This window comes from Perca fluviatilis, chromosome 15 (assembly GCF_010015445.1).
Source record: "Perca fluviatilis chromosome 15, GENO_Pfluv_1.0, whole genome shotgun sequence".
NCBI classification, from domain to species: Eukaryota; Metazoa; Chordata; class Actinopteri; order Perciformes; family Percidae; genus Perca; species Perca fluviatilis.
Window position 1 is genome coordinate 25140872 of NC_053126.1, and position 23139 is coordinate 25164010.

At 38.8% G+C, this 23139-nt stretch overlaps 1 long non-coding RNA gene across 1 annotated transcript; it reads right to left on the reverse strand.

Annotated features, from left to right (window-relative positions):
• Positions 1 to 596: 596 nt before the first annotated feature.
• Positions 597 to 15214, reverse strand: LOC120575223. The gene is made up of 3 exons (XR_005641962.1): positions 15096 to 15214; positions 1152 to 1379; positions 597 to 681 (listed from the first exon to the last, which is right to left on the reverse strand). It is a non-coding gene; the product is annotated as an uncharacterized LOC120575223 (long non-coding RNA).
• Positions 15215 to 23139: the final 7925 nt, after the last annotated feature.

Consider the following 23139-nt stretch of genomic DNA (forward strand, 5'->3'; position numbering starts at 1 on the left):
GTGCATTCAATCTACCGCACATGTGTACCACCAGGATACACTGGTACAGATCGGAGAATATGCAGGACACTTTATTACAGACGGAATAGTCGACACACTACGCCGGCTTCGCCCGCCTGCTACGGAGACCAGCGGTGTTGCTCGATGCCTCTGGCCGGTAAAGGGACATCATCAGCGGGGAACGTTGAACGAGTGTGCCGGTGGAAAGCTAACGCTAGCCGGCCACCTGTTCCATCAATCCTGCTTGCAAGTGTCCGTTCATCCCCTTAACAATTACGTTGAGCATGTAGATTGTGTGAGTATCAAAGTAATTTACTCAACAGGACTTTAATGTCAAACTAAAAAACAGATCAGATTTGAATTACAAATATAAAATATAAAATAAATATGTATATATCCCGAATCACTGGTGCAGCAGTTGGGTTTTTAAGTCACACATGGAAATCTCCAGTGTACATTCAAAGGGTTTAAATTGTTTGTAGTGTAGATACACCTGTAGGCCCAACTTTTGGTGAGTCAGACAAAGTAACACTCATAAAGCTAGTGCTTGTCAACAATTCTTTATTAGGCATCAATGTGCAAAAATGTTGCTCAGCAAGAGTTCCCAGCTGGACCGCAGCCTCCTGCCAGATGGGAGTGATTGTGTCCGGGTTGAGAGGTTGAGAGGGCCGCCTCAGGCTGCTAGAGGGACGGCAGATTGCAGACAATCACCCCATTTGCTTTGATTTAAACTGGCTAATACATGAATGTTGCAGTATTGTAGATATTTAGGTTGGTGATCCTTTTAAATAAATAAATAAATAAATAAATACATTTAGGTCAGTTTGTTAAGTTTACATTTGCAATGGCTACAATTTTAACCTTTGATTTAACTGATCTGAGTCGAGGAACAGACATCGTCTCATTTTTTCGGACAGGCTGTGGCTGACGGGGAATGGATGCTAAATTGACTATGTTTGCAGTCAACTTCTTATTACTTAGGGGATTCACCACTTTGTATGGTCTATTGTTGATTATAACTGGAATAGTAGTAGTACTACATGTTACTCTGTAGAAAACATTTTCAGATCCATCCAGTTGTAAAGTGCCATTAGGATCAATACCTGGGGGGCATGAATCTGTGATATTTTCTACACAATGTCAATACTTACTCAGTGTGGTCGTTATGTTGTCAGATAACAGCCTGGCTCCATGTCGTTTTGGGTGGAGACCATCATGCTTCAGCAGGCTGGGCCTCTCCCAGAACAAGTTAAAGTTGTTTATTAGGCATCAATGTGCAAAAATGTTGATCAGCAAGAGTTCCCAGCTGGACCGCAGCCTCCTGCCAGCCGGGAGTGATTGTGTCTGGGTTGAGAGGTTGAGAGGGCCGCCTCAGGCTCCTAGAGGGACGGCAGATTGCAAACAATCACCCAATTTGATTTGATTTAAACTGGATAATACATGAATGTTGCAGTATTGTAGATATTTAGGTTGGTGATCCTTTTAAATAAATAAACACATTTAGGTCAGTTTGTTAAGTTTGCAATGGCCACACTTATTTATTAAAAGTCAAACTGAAAGCTTATCTGCTTCATGAGGAGTGATTGCCTGTGGTTTGGTCAGACTTGAATGACAGATGCCATGTAAACAAAATAATGAGCTGTCATGAGATTCCTTTCAATCACTGTCTGTGAGGAATGACCCGGAGGAATTATTCCTGCAGCCAATAAACGTTCAGTGCACATGTAGCCATGTAGTTATTGTATCAAGACTTCAAACATGAACTCTTTAGAAGTGTGTTTACATCAGTGATGTGTGTAAAATGTGAGCTGATTGTTGAACATAAAGAACATTCAGATTCAGATTTAGTTGTTGTGTTCAAAGACCTGTGTATCAGCATGGGAGTATTTCAATCCTGTTGTTTTTGTTAAGTCTAGTGGAGGTTGGAGCTGCTCTTTGATTAGATTGATTAGATTCTTCCTGTAAGGACATGTTACACTTTTGATTTCACTGTTTATTTTCCTTATTTCTCTTTATTCTTTTGGTTGTTGTTTTTTGTATCATAATGATTCATCTGCTCTTGTTATTCCCTTATGTCTTCTTGTTGTGTTTACACTGATTGATTTTGTCACATTGGAGAGGACTTTCTGTAAGCCTTCCTCCCCTGCACATACACTAACCTTTAAATCTGTACGTCTTCTGTCATGGTGTTTTAATTGTGAAATAATGAAAACTATAGGCATGCCTAAACAGTTTAGTTTCTTAAATAATGTAATGAATTGGTCTGACATTTAAAAGGACCAAACCGGGCTGTATTTTTACAGGTTTGATCTCAATCATTACAGAATAATATTGGTTGATATGGTTGATTTAAAAGCAAAGCACTGCACAATTATAAAGTAATAACCAGTGGTGTGAAAAAGTACATTTACTCAAGTACTGCACTTAAATACAATTTTGATGTTGTTGAATATTCCTTTTTTCTGCAACATTATACCTCTACTCCACTCAGGGACGGACTGGGGCTAAAAAACAGCCCTGGACTTTCTCTCAAATAGGCCCATCATCCGGCCATTTGACCCTAGCCGTGCGCGACAGACACTAGCCAGGATGTCCTGATACTATGCCACAATACTGTAGCCTACAAGGTATTCATAGCAATTAACATCTCAAATGATGGTTGTGTTTATTAGTGAAGCCTCAGCCTTCAAATAAAAACTAAAAATGTACAATGCCATTACATCTGCATTGAAATTAAAATACAAATAATGTATTATGTGTATAATGTCACTGGCTACAGAAACCCCAAATTACACAAACTTGTAAACAGTACAGAGTATTACTGACAACACTTTCAGAGATAAAGTAGGCTACTTGCTGTACCTGAACATGGGGATTAGATATATTGTAGGCCTATACCAAAACTACACTGTTAGTTATTATATACTATAACTATTCAAATATAAATGTATATAACGTGTTACTTTGTGTTAAAGAATTAGCATTGAATAACCTATTTAATATTTATTACACTTTTGATTCATATTAAGGCTGTGAAATGATGAAAATGACTATAGGCCCTATCAATGTTGTCTGTGAAGGTTTCACAAACAGCCACCAGGTCTTTGCCAGTTCCACAAAAGTAAACCAAATATGAAAGACAAGGAAAAACTGCACTCTGATGGAAGACAGACAGAGTGCAAGCTAGGATTTTTATGGTTAAACTTTTGGTTACATTTGGTGAATTATTTCGCCCCCTTCCCTGTTTGTTAGCACGTTTAGAGTGGTACCAATGCATGCCTGATGTTTTCCCGTTTAATTTAATACCATAATCTTCATCCTAGCAGCAAAAGTGAGTTCACTACAACCTCTCATATACAACCAAGTTAAATCGCGGTCAACCCGCGATTCATTTCTAACGCGTTTAATGTTTCAAATTAACCTAACAGAAATGATTAACTACGTTAAGTTTGACAGCACTAAAAGGCATGATAATTTTCATAATCATGATGCACATGCTCATGTTGAGCTGACAACATGCAGTTCGCTAAGATACGGATAAAGGTAGCCTATAGTGTTTACTGCTCCTGGCATTTACCAGTAATGCTGATTTGAAATTAACTCACGTCTAATGATGTAGGCCTACTCTTCTTCTTCAGTTTTATTTTTACACATAGCATGTAAGTGATTGTATTTGCGCCCCCTGCTGTTGGCTGTTAATATCACTTTAATAGACTTTTTTTTTTTTTTTTATAAACTTTATTGAAGAATGTGGACATACAGTGGGAAGGAACGTCTTCTGTACATCTTAACAGTCTATGTTCTAAACGAGCCAGGGGGTTACTAAGGAAAACAAAAAGAAAACAAAGCAAAAAAAATTCATACAAATATTTTGTAAAGCTTACAAAGATCATATGATCTGACAGCTTTTTTGTTTGTGCAGGTAGAAATGGAAAAAATTTATTGTTTAATATTGGCAGCCAGCTCAAAAAAGCTTGGCTTCTTTTTCAAAAACTTTGATTTATGTAAATAAGATTTTGTTAAAATAATGATCAAATTTATCACATAATACTCACAGTAAAGCTTTTTATCATATTGAATGAATCCAAACAATACATTTTCCCAAAGTAATGTGAATTGAGGGTAAATGTGAACAGCAATGAAATGTGATAATCTGCTCCAAAGTCTCTTGGTATATTGGCAAGACCAAAATAAATGTACAAGAGTTTCATTTAGTTCTCCACAAAAAGAACAGCTGATATCAATGTCCTTTTTCATTTTCTGCAGATAATGGTTAGTTGGGTAAAATCTGTGGAGCATTTTGAAAGAGATCTATTTAACTTTGTTGGTTAAGAAGAACTTGTGTGGCAATAGCCAAACCTTTTCCCAACAAATATCCTCAACATATGAAGACCAGTACGATAAAGCAGCAGGCGTACTCTTAACGTCTTGTTGAAAGAGTTGACGAGTCGCCTTATTCTTACTTTTAGCTTGTAGTGAAAAACAGATATTTCCAACAGTTGTTTCTTTCACATTTAACAGTATAGGGTGATCACCAACTCCATTAAAACCTTTAAAGAGTGCAACGATAGCTGAAGGTATTGCATCAAAAACAATAGCAAACTCCTTCGGAGAGACAGGGATGCCGAGTGTTTGTATGAAAAATTCAACATAATTATAAAGCTGACCATGCTGGTTGAGTATCTTAGTCAATATGCAATTGTTGTAATACGCATTCTGAACCTGAAATATAATGTGTTCAAATGTAAAATTTTTAAAAACTAACCTGAATTAGGAGAGAAATTATGCTTGTAAATCAAAGACCAAGCCAGCAGCATTTGTTTATGAAATGAAGAAAGTTTCAGAGGAATTTTGTCAATATTATAGGTACATACCAATAAAAATTGGAGTCCACCAACTGAGGAAAAGACAAAATGGGGAATAAAATTCCACAATGAAGTTGGACACTTTAAGTAACGCTTAATCCAATTCATTTTGAATGTGTTATTTAAAGTATTAAAGTCCAGGAAATTGAGACCACCTTTATTGTACTCATTCATTAAAACAGACTTTCTCAGATAGTGAGTGCGGTTTTTCCACACAAAATCATATAGAACTTTGTCTATAATTTTACACATTTGTTGATCTACATATAAAGATAGAGCAGCGTATGTTAATCTTGATATTCCTTCAGCCTTCGAAAGTAGAATCCTGCCTTTTAATGATAAGTCACGTAAAAGCCAAAGGTTGAATTTCTTTCTTGTTTTTTCAACAATAGGAGTGAAATTATTCTTGCATCTTTGGAGTTCATTTTTATCAATAATAAGCCCTAAATAATTAATACTATTTTTCACAGGAATATTAGAGATCACATCAACATCACAATCCTTAAGTGCTAGTAATTCACATTTTTTAAGATTTAAACGGAGACCAGAGGCTTTACTAAAGACTTCTATTATAGAAATTGCTAGAGGAACCTGGGAGCTGTCTTTTAGAAACAGCGTTGTGTCATCTGCCAGTTGACTTAAAACAATTGTCTTATCAGCGATGGAAATACCCTGTAAATGACTACATTTAATGTGTTCACATAAAAGTTGGGCTGCAAGCAAAAAAAGGTAAGGAGATATAGGGCATCCCTGCCGAATTCCACGTTTGATTTCAAATCTGGGCGAGGACCCATTTTTAAGTTTAAGGGAGCAATTTGCATTATTGTAGAGAGTTTGGATCGTATTACAAAAGAAATCCCCAAAGCCAAACTTCTTAAGTGAATGATAGAGAAAATGATGCTCGACAGTATCAAAAGCCTTGAAAAAGTCTAAGAAAAACACAAAACTGTCATCTGAAATTAAATATGAATAGTCAACTAGATCTAAGACTAGTCTAATGTTGTTGGAGATATGCCTATTGGGCATAAAACCTGATTGTGTTTCATCAATTATAGAGTTTAACACTTTTTTTATTCTTCTGGCAAAGATTAAGGCCAAAATTTTATAATCATTATTTAAAAGACAAATTGGACACCAGTTATCAATATAAAGTAAATCCTTGTGTGGTTTAGGGATTAAAGTGATCAAACCTTGAGTCATACTCCAAGGTAAGGTATTGGTCGATAAGCTTTCATTAAATACCTGCAATAAGAAGGGCGCCATCTGCTGTGAAAACAATTTATAAAATTCTGACGATAAACCGTCTGTCCCCGGGGACTTGTTGTCTTTTAAAAGTTCCAAACACTCACTGATCTCTGCCAGGGTTAAAGGGAGATCACAAAGGTCCCTTTCCGAATTATCGAGTTGAGGGGTGTTATGTAGAGAGTTGAGGAATATAGAAGTATCATTTTCTGAATATTCTGAAGTATATAGCTTTTTGTAAAATGAAGAGCAAAAATTACATATTAATTGTTGATCATCAGTTATAGAGTTGTCAATGATTAATTAATTAATGGTATTAACTTTTGCATGGTACTTTTCCAGTTTGAAGAAATATGAAGAATTCTGTTCTCCTTCTTCTAACCACTGCTTCCGAGACCTTATAAAAGCTCCTTCCGCCTTGCTCTTATATATTTTGTCCAGGTTCTCTTGTAAATTAAACATTTCTATTTTTTCCTCCTCTGTTAAAGCATCTGGTGATATTTGAGATAAGACCGATATGCCTGTGATGACTTTTCTCTAATTTCCTCATTTTAGCAAGATTGCTGCCAAGCTTCCTAAAATATTTGGCTGATTCATATTTAAATAACTCCCAATTAACATTAAAGGATTTTTCCATCTCAGCTTTGTTGAAAAAATGTTTTATCAACTGTGGGATTTTCTGTTTAACCTCCTCAACTTTAAGGAGAGAGTTATTTAATTTCCAATAATTGGCTTTGCAACCATCTGAGGGAAATAATTTTATAGAAATGTAAATGGCTTTATGATCACTTAAGGGACAGGGAAGAATGTTAACTGTCACATTCTGTTCTTTAATACTATTTGACACTAGCCAAAAGTCTATACGGGAAAGCCTAGTTTTGTCTTTGTTACTCCAGGTGAAGGATAAAACATCTGGGAATTTAATTCTCCATATATCAGTTAAGCTATATCTTTCCATGAAAAGCTTAAGGTATGTATATCTACCGCTATCACGCACAGGTGGCCATCTATCAAGCTGGGAATTTAAAGTAACATTAAGGTCTCCTCCAAGCAAAATATGAGAGTTTGGAAACTTTGTTAACCAATGTTTGAGTCTATCCTCTATGTCAGCAAATAGTTGAATGTTTTCTAGATTAGAGTTGTACCCATATACATTAAAAATAATCAAAACAATATTGTTGTAACTAATCACTTAGCAAATATAGTGCCCTTTTAGATCCGTATCTGTGTGTAAAATGTCACCATTATACCTTTGCTTCATCGTTAAGACTCCAGCTGATCTTTCTGAGCAGTGAGAAAACCATAACTCATTACCCCACTGAGTTCTCCAAAAGTTTACATCACTTGAAGTTGAATGAGATTCCTGACAAAACGATAAATCTGTGTTCAGCTGTTTAACAAATAAAAACAACGCTTTACGCTTAGTAATATTTCTTAACCCCCTGGCATTTAAAGAAACAATAGACAATGAAATATTTCAAATAGAAAAGGCTTATTAGATACTAGGGAACAAATATCCTAATAAAGCTATGCCAAGCATCAAGCTGCACCTTAGAGTAATAACGGTTAATTTATCGGTGGAAAAAAAAAGTGTTGAGTTTCAACAAAGAGGAGAGACCAGCATATTTCAAATAAGTCTTTCAAAAAGTTGGTTAAAAGTATATTCTTTAGAAGATATATTATATCCAACAGAAACGTTTTTCAAACAAAACTTAGGACTAGGCTCAATAATAAGGCAGTAAAAATAAACCAAGAGCCTGGATACTCACTTTGGCTGAGTGCCAAAAAAATATAAAAGTTAGCTATGCTCATCATTCAGGTGAATTTAAAGTCACCGTCAGTAGTCCAGTACTTCAGGTGATTTCCTTCCCATCGACAAAGGCTCGTGCTCCAACAAAGTAAGCTGGCTTTCCCTCACTACGTGCCCTACTCACCAAAGGCCACATCTTCAATCTGGCCTCCTTGACAGGTTGCGGGAGGTCTTCGACAAAGCGGAGCTTTTTTTCACGCATGACGGGGTGATTTTTGGCTGCCTTCCATAGCGCATCTCTGTAGGATCTCTGGGAGAATCGGATGATGATTGCTCTCGGCCGAGAGCTGGCAGGTGTTGGTTTTCCAATACGATGAACGACGTCGATCGCGGCTGGGAGCTTGTTGTTTTCATCTGGCAGAATACTCCGACAAAGCTCTACAACTTTTCCCTTCACATTTTCTGCAGAGTTTTCGGCCACTCCATATAGTTTCAGGTTCCATCTTCTTGAGTAGGTCTCCAGTTCGCACACACGAGTCAGAAGTGCCGCCACTTTTTTTTCTTCCTCTAGAACACGACCATCAACACTCTTTACTTTCTGTTGAGTTTCTTTTAATTCACTACAAGCAAAATCTAGAGTTTTCTTCAGCCCTTCGATTTTCAGTGCGTTTCCATCAATTTTCTTGGAGTTTTCACTCACCAGCATTTTTATGGAGTCAGCCTGCTCCTTTATAAGTTGAGAGAGGGTAGAGATAACGACGTTATCCTGGGGTGTTGAGTCGTGTTTTGTTACATAGAGAGCCTTTTTTGCAGCTGGGGAATCACACGGAGTCACAGGAAGAGGGGGGAAATCTTCTGACATGGAGACTTCTACCGTCGACATATTGCTAGCCAAGGTTGTGCTAGCATAGTCGTGGCACGAGGCTATCAGAGCATTACCTGCCTGTACTTCAGGAATGACGTTCTTCTTACTCTTGTTCATTCTTTTTCTATCACGGGATGACATATGGTCGTTTTCCACAAGTACAGACATTAGTCCGACAACGTAAGGATAGAGTATTTTTTAAGTTTCCACCAAAATAAAACTTTTGTGCAGGAGCTCAGCTGTAGCGCACTTACGCGGCCGCCATCTTGGTCCGGGCTTGTAATAGACTTTTTTTTGTGCCGACGGCCGTCGCACAGATTGTCAGTCCATCCCTGACTCCACTACAACTGTAGTTTGCCACTTTAGGTTTTTCATTTAAAGCTCCATTGTGGAATTTTTTGAGTTGATTCTTAGCAAAAAAGTCTTTGTTCTTTCACAAATATGTGCTCATTCATGTGTAATTACTTCCTCCAACTAATCAAAGTATTCTCGTAAGCGTAGAACCTGCCATTCAGAATCATTCAGAATACATACGAGCGACTTGCTTGAATGACGGCCGCCATGTTGCGCCTCCATCTTTAAAATACATTAGCCAAAGAGGGACATACCTCCTCCTTTCGCGTTTTTAAACTCAGTGGCACCGTGACGAATGCCAGGGAGGGGGAGAAGATAACGGAGTTAAAAAAAGAATTAAAACAACAACAACGCCACAGGCAAAGCAACAAGAACCAAGTTAATATTGGAGTGGCTTTTCCAAGATGGAAAGAGATCATAAGGACCAAGGATTTTAAAAGGGACGCCAAAGTTGCCTGCTTTCTTCTCAAAAGGTAATTCTGCCTATTTGTATAAATTCAAAGTTTTATAGTTGCTTGGCTAACTATAGCATGGTTGTGCATAACGCCAGAACAACATCTAGGATACTTTTCCTCGCATCAATGATGAAAAAGGATTGTCTACCTTGTAACATAAACGTAATCATATGTGTCGTGATTTCTCTGGCAGACAACTCACGTAATGTGCAGCTCTAACACAGACTACAGCTAGAACAGCTGCGTGTAACGGCCACCGTTGTTAGAACGCGTTTGGAATGGGAGGGGCTAGAAAGTAATATTCAGTTGGTTGTCATATAATTTCACCGCTAGATGGGAGAAATTCTTACACAATGTAGCTTTAAAACATATGATCAACAAATAAAATATGATGCATTTTATAACTGAAACATTAAACAGGTTTAAAAGCAGTTCAAATGAGCTCCACCTTAGCCATCTTTTTTAATACTATTTATTTGATAGCACGAATAAACATGCAGCATGACGACTTGCAGCAAAGGGCCACGGGTCTAACGCAAACCCGGGGCACTGCTAATAATGAGTACTTTTACTGTTGATGCTTTAAGTATTTTTAGTTAATAGTACTTTTGTATTTGAATGCTGGACCTTTACTTGTAACAGAGTATTTCTACAACGTGGTAGTACTATTTCTACTTAAATATAAAGATCAGGGCATTTCTGCCACCACTGTGTAAATTTTGTTGTTGTTAAGATTACATTTTTGGGCTTTTCCGCCTTGAATTGATAGGACAGCTAGGGGAGAGAGAGGGGTAAGACATGCAAATTGTCTCAGGTCAGACTCAAACCCTGGACCTCTGTGTCGAGGCATAAGCCTCTCTGTATATGGGCGCCTGCTCTACCCACTAAGCCAACCCAGCCACTCCACTGTGTAAATCTGACACAAATAAAACCAAACATGATGTTGTTGATTATCCAGTTTTAATGGATGTTTAACCCTAATGTGTCCTTCCCGTCGACCATGAACTTGTTGTCCTTACGGGGCAAAATTGAAATGATTTTCAGGAGATATTCCACATTATGTACTTAGACTTCATGCATACCAATAATGGTGAGCAGGACTGTATGTGAACACAAACTAAAGGTAAGACGGAGGTGTGTGGGCCATCAGCGAGTGTCACATTCAATCTGTGCAGAGATACAGGAATGTTGCCAAGTGAGATGCGCTGCGTGACCTTTTGCCTGCACTCAGTATTGTTCCTGTCATCAACATGTCTGGGGGGGGCACTGACGCATTGACTGGAACTCATCAAGTGCTTTAAACAGTGGCTGAACAAGTATTTATTTACTTCAGGAAAAGTATTAGTATTAGTAAAAAAAAACTATTACAGGTAAAGGTCCTTCATTCAAAGTCCTATATAAAAAGTCAGTATAATGCAGTCAAAGTATCAGCAGTAAAAGTACACGTAGTGAAGTATCTCTGTGACTGATATCTGATTCTATGTGACATTATTAGATATTAATACTGAAGCATCAATGTGAGAGCAGCATGTTACTGTTGTAGCTGCTCCAGGTGGTAGCCTCGTGAGACCGTCCTGATCTCGCGAGCTCCAACAAGCTGCCATGTCTAAACAACATGGCAGCTTCCACGGATGAGATGAGCGTAGCTATCGCGCAAGTTTTATCCAAATTAGAAAGTATTCCTTCATTGAAATAAGAGCAAAACACTGCACTGGAGGCTTTTCTTGGAGGAAAAGATGTTTTTGCTCTTCTCCCGACTGGTTTCGGCAAGAGTTTGATCTGACTGGTTGATATGGCCCGTCTATCACCAACATAGGTGGTGATAGACAGATGGTTTATCCAATCAGCTAACCAGTATTTCCACCCCTTCCCAAAAGTTCTCCAACGGAAAGTTCCCAGATGGATATGCCGAGCAAATGCGAAGCAATCCATCTGGCGGAGTCAGGTTACCAGGTGGAGCTACTTTAAAAACTATATCTACAGTTACATAGTTTGGTCCAGTGGTTCCCAACCTAGGGCTCAGGCCACTCCAAAGGGTCACCAGAAAAATCTGATGATTAATGGAAGAGAAGAAGAAGAAGAAACTAAGATCTGATAGACAAATCTGTTTTCACTTTCTGGACTTTTCTCCAATCTTTGATTATTTTTGTAAAATGTCAAATATATAAATATGAAATGAAATGGGAGAAGTTTAGAGGAGAACTGTCTCTTTGACTGAGACAACACAGATTTTTATAAGAGCTCACAAGTCAGAATGTTTCATTTGTAACAATTCATTGCATTTTATACATTTATTTTTTATGTTTTTAGTTACTACAGACAGAGGTGTCAAGTAACGAAGTACAAATACTTCGTTACCTTACTTAAGTAGAAATTTTGGGTATCTATACTTTACTGGAGTAATTATTTTACAGCATACTTTTTACTTCTACTCCTTACATTTTCACGCAATTATCTGTACTTTCTACTCCTTACATTTTAAAAATAGCCTCGTTACTCACATTTCAGTTCGGCTTGTTTTCATTCCGGCTTGTCATCGTTCAAAAACAAAAAAAACAAAAAAAACTATCCCGATCGCTCCATCCGGAGAGAGTGAATGTGATTGTGGTTGGATGAGAAGTATAAACATATACCATTCCGACACCCTATTGGTTTGTACGCGATCAATCGCACCTGCACAAACCCAGTGCTAATACGGCACCGGTGCCTTAACGACCGTTATCTACCGGACCGAATAGCAACGCGGATTTCGTTGCCTTATTTAGGTGCCACTTAAATGACTGCACTTCTCTCTGATGCTCCGAAAACGGACGTTAGAGGGAACTGAAACATCGCCGCACGGGACGCTAGTTAACACTACAGTTGACAGCAGGTAACGTTAGCCTAGCATTAGCTAGCAGCTGGAGTGAACACGGTTAAAATGCTGAGAGCTAAACGGTGTAAAAGTGTGTCTGTATTTCACTGGAGAGGATTCTAACACCAGACTGTAGCTGCCCTTGTCTGAAAAACACAGAAGAGATGTGTCACCTTTTTCAGCCCTTCTGAGTTTGCAGGTACGATTTTAATATAACCTTAGCTATTATAGTCATTATGGCCTTTAGAAAAATGTTTTTTGTGGAAGTGGGGGTTTTGTCCCCACGTTTGGGGTTAAGCTTTTGTCCTTAATGGCATTACATCAAGGGTCTTCAATGTTTTTTAAGCCAAGGACCCCTTAACTTAAAGTGAGATGCAGAGATGGCAAAAGGTACTCACTTCCCGTACTTAAGTAGAAGTACAGATACTTGTGTTAAAAAATACTCTGGTAAAAGTAGAAGTACTGATTTAACTTCTTTACTTAAGTAAAAGTAACAAAGTACAGGCTTTGAAATGTACTTAAAGTATAAAAGTAAAAGTAGCCTTGCGAATGACAACCACTTTTATGCAAAGCTACCTGGACCACACACGTTACTAGAGTGCAAGCTGAGAAACTTCAGTGGACATAAAAACCAGGCTCTTTATATGCCATTGTCTACATTTTAAATGGATGTCTGCCAAACATCACATATATGATTATTGTGACAGAGACTGGGACTCCAGCTTAATAAGATTCTGACTGAGTAGCAAGATATGAATTCAATTGTGATTCTGTGTGAATTCACAGATCCAGTTTCTCTTTTTTAATCGTCCCCTTAACATTTAAAGGAATCTACATGTATGTGTGTGTGTGCTCAAATATAGAAAGAAAATAAAGGATACAATATGAATTACTAAACATTAATTAATTAATTAATTAATTAAGAAGTTCCCCATACTTTTAGAGTTACACAGCACATTGGCCAGGAGTCATACTTGATGCCTCCTAGCCTATCTCAAACATCTCTCTCAGATAAGGCCAGGGATGATTGGTAATGTCTTGCTGCTTGTCTGCCTAATCTCTGGGATCTCTGTTTTCTTCATTTTCAATCATGTCGCCGTCCATACTACTAGTGCTAACGTTACCACCACCAAGCTGCAATTATTTGCCGCAAATGAATGCAGAATGCGGCCGAATCTGTCGAGTCGTCTTGTAGTGGCGCGTTACATGCAACGTAGCCTACAGTATATTCCCATCCAATTAGATTGAATTCGGTATTGATCACGTGAAAAATAATAACGGTAACTCCAGTGAAATTATTTGAAACTTGCTAGTGAGGACTAGATTAGGACCGTATTTAAAGCTGATGCTGGTTTCCAATTTCGCCAACTTTCCAGGTGTGTCTGTAAAACACGGACAGAGACAACTTCTCTCTTTTGATGCTTTACAAGCAACGTGAAACCTAGCTAACAGGTGAAGAACACAAACAACTAAATCACTAGCTAACCTACTTTAACTGTGCAGGAACTATAGACCAATACAACAACAGGCTTAAATGAACTGACAACATAAGTTATACGACTTACAGTTCTCAAGGACGCACACACACCATCTCAACTGATTATCTGCCGGACAGCAGTCTCTCTTTCTTTTTTCTCACTTTTTTTCCGCTCGCGGTGTGAGGCGCGTGTCCGCGCTATTCTCCGACATTACGACCTCTTGTACAAAACTAAAGTAACGAGCCAATTTTTAAAATGTAAGGAGTAGAAAGTACAGATATTCGTGTTAAAATGTAAGGAGTAAAAGTAAAAAGTCGCCACAAAAATAAATAGTAAAGTAAAGTAGAAATATCCGAAAAATCTACTTAAGTACAGTAACGAAGTATTTGTACTTCGTTACTTCCCATCTCTGGTGAGATGTAGCAGGGACCCCCTACTACATATTGTATGAAATTAGGTTGCATATTAAACTGGGCCTACAATAACTGTTAGGGCAACCTGAAGCCTTCTTACAAACCCTTTTTTCATAAGCTATTAAAATATTAATTGTTGGCATGATTTTATAAATCATATTTGAATGTTACATATGTGGCACAGTAAATCTAGTATTAACTGTATCTGTGGGCTGATATCTTAGTGACTACCTAACCTATAGGCCAGTAAGCCTATCATCAGTGGGAATTTATATTTGCTAATAATATATTGGAATTATGTTAAGGCATTTTCATTTTTTTTTCTCTTTAAAGACTCAAAAATTTACAATAATTTGGATGCCCCCCTGCAATGACTCTGAGGACCTCCTGTTGAAGATCTCTGCCTTACATTACTTTTATACTTTAAGTAGTTTTGAAACCAGTACTTTTACACTTTTACTTAAGTAAAAAGCTTGAGTTGATACTTCAACTTCTACAAAAGTATTTTCAAACCCTAGTATCTGTACTTCTACTTGAGTAATGAATGTGAATACTTTTGACACCTCTGACTACAGATGTGAAATAAATGTAAAAAAAAGAAACATTTTCCTGTGAATTTACAAGTGGACTAGAACTATAGCCTTGAGAGGACATGTTTTATATGCAGTTAAACAGGTGGTTTGCGGTGAGGGGTTGGGCGAGTCTTTGGACAGGTAACGAAGTTTGTGTTACTGTGTGGGAGGTATAGAGAGAGAGGGGAAGGGGGAGGGCACAAGAAGATTATTTAATGCCGGAGTAGATCTGATGGCATGTACTTACAGTTATGGCTCTCTACAAGGTGATCGGTGCGGTGGCTCTGCTGACTCTCCTGACACACGGTAAGGACCCTCCTCACTGCACACACCTTAACCAATCATGTTTGAGATCTCCTGAGTGGAAGCACACTGAGGAGGAAGTCAAATATTGTAATGAATAAAGTTAGTAAGTAGTGACGTAAAACGAGTGCAAGTCCTGTATTCAAAATACTACTTTTGAAGTAAATAAAAAGTACTTGGGGTTCAAAAGCTCACCAACTCTGTGATCCTGTCAAACTGAGTGCACGATTCAAAGTATGCATGAATAAAAGGCATGGCAAGTTTATTTATACAGCACATTTCTGACACACAGACAAGCACAAGGTGCTTTATTATATAACTAAATAGGACCATTTATAAAATAAAATCAATAGAAACACGGTAGGTTAAAAGAATTTAAGAAGTGCAAAAGATGTAAAATGTATGAAAGTGATCAAATTTAGGAGTGTCCAGGTCAAGTAAATTGTCTAAAACTCTTTTAAAGTCCAAACGTTATCGTGTCTGTTTATAATGTTTCTAGGAGGTCAAAACAAAGAAATGAATCTGTTATAAAGTCATAAAAATGGACACAGCCTCACAGTATCATCAGAGAAATCATGGATTTAACGGGTAGTCTTTTTACTTTATACAATTTTCTTTGAGGTCTGCTTTAAAGGTCCCATGACATAGTGCTCTTTGGATGCTTTTATATAGACCTTAGTGGTCCCCTAATACTGTATCTGAAGTCTCTTTCCCGAAATTCAGCTTTGGTGCAGAATTGCAGCCACTAGAGCCAGTCCTACAATGAGCTTTCCTTAGTATGTGCCATTTCTGTGTCTGAAGCTATTGAGGAGGAGAGAGGGAGTGGCAAGGTGGAGGGTGGGGGTTTGGCCTTGACCAACTGCCACTTTTCTCGTTTGAAAGCCATGATGTCTCTCTCTCATGGGTGGGCCAAATTCTCTGGGCGGGCAAAGCAGAGAAAGGGGAGGTAACCTTGCTTGTTATGACCTCATAACAAGCAGATTCCAAAACGGCCCATCTGAGCTTTCATTTTCTCAAAAGGCAGAGCAGGATACCCAGGGCTCGGTCTACACCTATCACCACGTCTAGCCACTGGGGGACCATAGGCAGGCTGGGGGAACTCATATTAATGTTAAAAAACCTCATAAAGTGAAATTTTCATGCCATGGGACCTTAAAAATTAACAAGCATTTTAATAATTCAATTCTATACTTAGTGTAAAAATAAAATTATTAAATTAAGTTTCTGCAGTTTTAAGATGGAAAACTGTGTGTAATGTGGGTATAATTTAGTCCACATCAAACCTGTGAATTAGCTGTTGACTGACAGACCATCTTGATGAAGCAGATGTGACACGTATTGCATGCTCTTTCACCTTCAATAGATTTTAATACGTTTTAAATCGTTGCAGAGCTGAGATTAAATTAAATCTGCCATATGCTGTATTTGACAGATTACAGCATCTCGAACTGGTTCAGGGTGTTTTGTTGTCGCCAGCATAGCCAGTATATACTGTTATATCATATATATTATATGTGCTTACATAATAAAGATTGTAATAGCTTGATGCTATTTAAATATGTTGTTGCATTGAATTGAATTGAATTGAAAAACTTTATTGAACAACAATCAACAAGAGGTGTTCAAAAGGATAAAAACACAATAAAGCCCAAAGGCTTGTTTCCATTGTGGTCTTTAAGATGGAAGGGGAGTAACACCATATGGACTAAAAAGTTTCGGTGTGAAGGACGGGCCTATCCGCGATCGCTTGGTTCTGACCAAAAGAAGAGCGCTTTGGAATCTCCATTATGCACCTGGCTGTGCGCTGACACACTAACCCGATAATAGATAGGCTAGAGGGGTCACCAACGCGGTGCCCGCGGGCACAGGTAGCCCCCAAGGACCACATGAGTAGCCCTAAGTACGGTGGCCCTGAGAGGCCACAGCACGCAACAATAAGACAACACGTGCAAATAAGACAACACATGCAAATAAACCACAGCACGCACTAATAAGACAACACATGCATATAAGACAACACATGCAAATAAACCACAGCACACAACAATAAGACAACACGTGCAAATAAGACAACACATGCAAATAAACCACAGCACGTAACAATAAGACAACACGTGCAAATAAGACAACACGTGCAAATAAACCACAGCACGCACTAATAAGACAACACGTGCAAATAAGACAACACGTGCAAATAAACCACAGCACGCACTAATAAGACAACACGTGCATATTAGACAACACATGCAAATAAACCACAGCACGCAACAATAAGACAACACGTGCAAATAAGACAACACGTGCAAATAAACCACAGCACGCACTAATAAGACAACACGTGCAAATAAACCACAGCACGCACTAATAAGACAACACGTGCATATTAGACAACACATGCAAATAAACCACAGCACGCAACTAATAAGACAACACGTGCAAATAAGACAAAAAACAGGACAATTTTAACAATTTTCGCCATTTTATTCATCACTAAATTCACTTCTGAATACGTTTTAGGCGAGAAATGAACTCTTTAGATTTCGAACATAGGCAGTCTTGCGTAAATCGTTGCCGAATTGACAATTTGTTTCAAAGTTTTCGGAATTGAGTAGCTCCATAAAGTGACGCGACAGCCAGCTAGCGCCTGCCGGGGCGCTAGGTCGTCGCTCAGACAGTCCTGCTCAGAGAACCCGCTCTAAGCTGGAGGTCTCTCAGACCGCTCTCGTAAATAAGAGGCTTTTATTTCGCCGTTGATGGATTATTTGTTTAAGTATCACAACACATGTCCATTTTAAGAGTAACCTGTGGTTAGCTGCATTTCGGAGTTAAACTCCACAAGCGCTTGCAGGCTTAACAACCTCGCCCGGCCGGTCACACACACACACACCACACACAACACACACACACACACACACACACACACACACACACACACACACACACAGATACATAATAATAAAATACTGAGCACCCTACTTGTGCCATACCAGTTTCTCTTCAGGAGAATTGTTTAAATTGTTTATTATTAATTAAATTATTATTAGCTTTAATTTTATTGTTTATGGTTTAGCTCTAACACCCCTAACTTATTCAAAAGAGTGGAGCGCGATCCCTACTAGTATTAGTGTATTATGTCAGTTTAAATTATAAAAAGAAGTAGGCCTATGCACTGGCGTGTCCTAGGTGTCCCTATTAGTGTTATGTGGAATTATCATTTATATATTATTGTAGTGCACTGTAAATGCCTAGGGACAACAGATGGAAATTAGCAATTCAAATTATAAAGGTTGGTGTCTCCCCTTTAGTCTACATAACATGTCATAGCATGTTACCACTTTATGTACAACTGTTCATTTATCATACAGACTGAAACTCAACTTCTAATAAATCAGAAAACAAATACACCAACAAAAAAGTATGAGCTAAATACCAAATCTAATGTATATAGCCTATGTCATAATTTAAACAAGTCTCCCGCATCTGCCTGCTGCGCTCTGGCTGTGTGTGTGTGTGTGTCTGCATAGCCGCGGATTTATGTTTTCCAAAGTGGGTGCTCACGGGCGCAAAAAAAAAAAAAGGAGTCAAAAATTGTTTGCATTTCAGAACATTAGGAAATGGACAGCGGCCGACGCGAACACACACACCTATTAACTCGATAATAAAGCCGTAAAATAGGCTTTCAACTCAGGACAGCGCCACTTCTCACAAATACAGATAGGATTGGAGATGAGTAGTTAAACTGGCACGTAACCGCGATCAGCTTCGTGGGAAATTAAGAATCAATTCCACCAACATAACCAATCACACCATGACAGACGCTCCACTCAGCACCAACTGCTATGTTTAATTTTAAATGAATGTAGCCTACTGGTAGTCTGGCACATGTAGGGTGCTCAGTATTTTATTATTATGTATCGGCGAGTGTGTGTGTGTGTGTGTGTGTGTGTGTGTGTGTGTGTGTGTGTGTGTGTGTGTGGTGTGTGACGGCTGGCCAGCGAGGTTGTTAAGCCTGCAAGCGCTTGTGGAGTTTAACTCCGAAAATGCAGCTAACCACAGGTTACTCTTAAAATGGACATGTATTGTGATACTTAAACAAATAATCCATCAACGGCGAAATAAAAGCCTCTTATTTACTAGAGCGGTCTGAGAGACCTCCAGCTTAGAGCGGGGTCTCTGAGCAGGACTGTCTGAGCGACGAGCTAGCGCCCCGGCAGGCACTAGCTGGCTGTCGCGTCACTTTATGGAGCTACTCAATTCCGAAAACTTAGAAACAAATTGACAATCGGCAACGATTTACGCAAGACTGCCTATGTTCGAAATCTAAAGAGTTCATATCTCGCCTAAAACGTATTCAGAAGTGAATTTAGTGATGAATAAAATGGCAAAAATTGTTAAAATTGTCCTGTTGTTGGTCTGTCTATGTACCGGAAAGCCAATGGTTGAGGCACATGTGCATCACTTAAAAGTGTCCCCTGGAAACACTTCCGTTGTGGTGTGGGCTATTTGCATGTGTTGTCTTATTAGTGCGTGCTGTGGTTTATTTGCACGTGTTGTCTTATTAGTGCGTGTTGTCTTATTTGCACGTGTTGTCTTATTTGCACGTGTTGTCTTATTTGCACGTGTTGTCTTATTTGCACGTGTTGTCTTATTAGTGCGTGTTGTCTTATTTGCACGTGTTGTCTTAATAGTGCGTGCTATGGTTTATTTGCACGTGTTGTCTTAATAGTGCGTGCTATGGTTTATTTGCACGTGTTGTCTTATTAGTGCGTGTTGTCTTATTTGCACGTGTTGTCTTAATAGTGCGTGCTATGGTTTATTTGCACGTGTTGTCTTATTGTTGCGTGCTGTGGTTTATTTGCACGTGTTGTCTTATTGTTGCGTGCTGTGGTTTATTTGCACGTGTTGTCTTATTGTTGCATGCTGTGGTTTATTTGCACGTGTTGTCTTATTGTTGCGTGCTGTGGTTAATTTGCACGTGTTGTCTTATAAGTGCGTGCTGTGGTTTATTTGCACGTGTTGTCTTATTTGCACGTGTTGTCTTATTAGTGCGTGCTGCGGGTTTATTTGCACGTGTTGTCTTATTGTTGCGTGCTGTGGTTTATTTGCACGTGTTGTCTTATTAGTGCGTGCTGTGGTTTATTTGCACGTGTTGTCTTATTTGCACATGTTGTCTTATTGTGTGCTGTGGTTTATTTGCACGTGTTGTCTTATTAGTGCGTGCTGTGGTTTATTTGCATGTGTTGTGTTATTTGCACGTGTTGTCTTATTTGCGCTTAGTGCCGTGCAGGCCTGTTCTAAAAATGAAAACTGAATATTGATATTATCTGTTTCCCACCTTGTTAAGTCATTTTTGATAATTATTGTGAGAAATCATTAACGTGATCAGTGTCTTCACATAGATGAGCGTCATTAGTCATTAATAATCATATATAACTAAAGGCAAACTGAGCACATTTGTTATTTCAGAAGAGTGTATCAACTGGTAGCCCTTCGTATGACTCAATACCCATGAAGTAGCTCTCAGTTTAGAAAAGGTTGGTGACCGTAAAAGTGGTCAGGAATCTAATATTTCCCCAAAACATAGTTTAGTTCTGCTCGTATATATGAGGCCGAATATTTCACAATTCTGTTCAATCGTTTTAAGTTGTCAACAATACAGATCAACAACACTGCCCGACAGTTTCAATCAATACTCGGCCACAGAACTTGTTCAGTGACAACGTCATCTGTCATGTAAAACAAGACTCAAGTTATTTCCTTACTTTAGTGTTAACAAAAATAAATAAATCGCATTAACAAGCCCTAAAAGGGGTGATAGAATGCAAAACCGATTTTACCCTGTCATAGTTGAATAACGACAGTTTGGTGGGTAAATAGGACATACATAGAAGCTCAAAATCCCATTGACACCCCTTTACTATGAAAATCTCATATTTTGAAACTGCCTCTGAAAACAGGCGAATCCCAACAAAGCTGAGTTGCTTGCGCAAGCATCTCAAAATCCGGAACCTTAAGAGAACAGTCACGCCCCAACATTTACATAGGCTACACAACTGACCTGAGATCAGGTAGTCTTCTGAATCTAGCTAGGTCACGCAGATCTCTGCTATTCCATTACAAAATTCACTTCTGAAACTTTTTTATGCGAGAAATCAACCATATAAAGCTCGAATATGGGCCGCTTTACGAAAAAGGATGGCTAATTGCAAATTTTCTCCGACTGTGTGTCGGAGTTTAGTGCCGGTGTTGGTGCTGCCTGGGTTGCTACATCGCCGCCCTGACCGCAGTGTCAGCGAGCTTGTTACGGCCGCAGTCTTTTACCGCAGCCCGCAGGTTCCAGTTAATCTTATAATGGGTATGTGTGTTGTTATTTAAACAAACAATCGGGAAAATAAACGCCTCTTGTCCGCGAGTCTCATTGATAGATCCGCGGTGAGATGGAGTCCATTAATGAGAGCTAGCTAGCCTCCTCCTAACTCTGACATTCACAAAAATACATTCAATTGAAATCCGAAATCGGACAAGTGTTAGCTAAGCTTTGTAAGACCTTGAGGAACCTGTAATATTCATGCCGTGACGAAATTCAAACTGTAAATATACTTTAGTTATGCGAAAGTGAGCAAGCCGCGCGGTATTTCCCCATTGTAATGAATGGGACATATAGCAAGCAGCTGTTCGTCCTACAAAGACGCCTTGCGTTCATAAAAATGCCTTAAAATCAAATCGGACACAATGGTTAGCTTTATAAGACATTGGGGAATGATGTTGTACAAGTGGCGGGGACGAAATTCAAACTGTAAATATAATTTAGTTATGGCGACAATGTAGCTAGCTAGCTGGCGGTATTTCCCCATTGTAATGAATGGGACATATAGCAAGCAGCTGCCTCGTCTACAAAGACGCCCGCGTTCATAAAAATGCCTTAAAATCAAATCGGACACAACGGTTAGCTTTATAAGACATTGGGGAATGTGTTGTATAAGTGGCGTGACGAAATTCAAACAGTAAATATAATTTAGTTATGGCGAAAGTGTAGCTAGCTAGCTGCGGTATTTCCCCATTGTAATGAATGGGACATATAGCAAGCAGCTTCTTGTCCTACAAAGACTCCTCGCGTTCATAAAAATGCCTTAAAATCAAATCGGACACAACGGTTAGCTTTATAAGACATTGGGACATTCAAAACCGTAAATGTATTATTTATAGATATAGTTATGCCGGCAGCTGGCCGCGGAGCCCCGTATGCAGTATCCACAAAGGGTGACTTTGCGCTGGGTATGGAGCCCAGCAGGCTGTCGCTTTCTCGTCAGACTGTGTGGAGCTCCTAAAGTCCGACACATCTTACCAAATTTGCAATTAGCCATCAATTTTTGTAAAACGGCCCATATTTGAGCTTTATATAGTTGATTTCTCGCTTAAAAAAGTCTCAGAAGTGAATTTGGTAATAAAACATTGCAGTGTCTGGAATATGAGATTCTGTCGCTTCTCTAATGTATGTGTATTGGGGATTCGCTCAACCAATCAGCGCGCGTCTCTAATGTCTGCGTATGGCAAGTCGCTCAACCAATCACCGCGCAGCTCATCTAAATATTCATGACCATACCATATTTGGAAGAAAAGCTCTTGTTACAAATAGGGCCAAAACACAGGGATGCATAAGGGCCAGTAAAATATCAACCAGGCCATTTTCAGCCCAACCAATGTTACATACCCCATTAGGAGACCATAAGGAACAGTGTGAAATACCCTATATAATCATTCTATCACCCCTTAAAGCATTATTGGCCATAACAAGAGAAAACCATGAGGGAAAAACAACTTGACAACAGTAACAAACCGTTATAGAAATAGAATTGCACCTGCAGCTCTGTAGCGAGTTATGAATCGATTATTTTAATCCATATATCTAATATAACGACATAATACAATACAGGCAGAGTAGCCTTCACATACCTTACTATTATCCTCTGGCGGTCCTACACAATTAA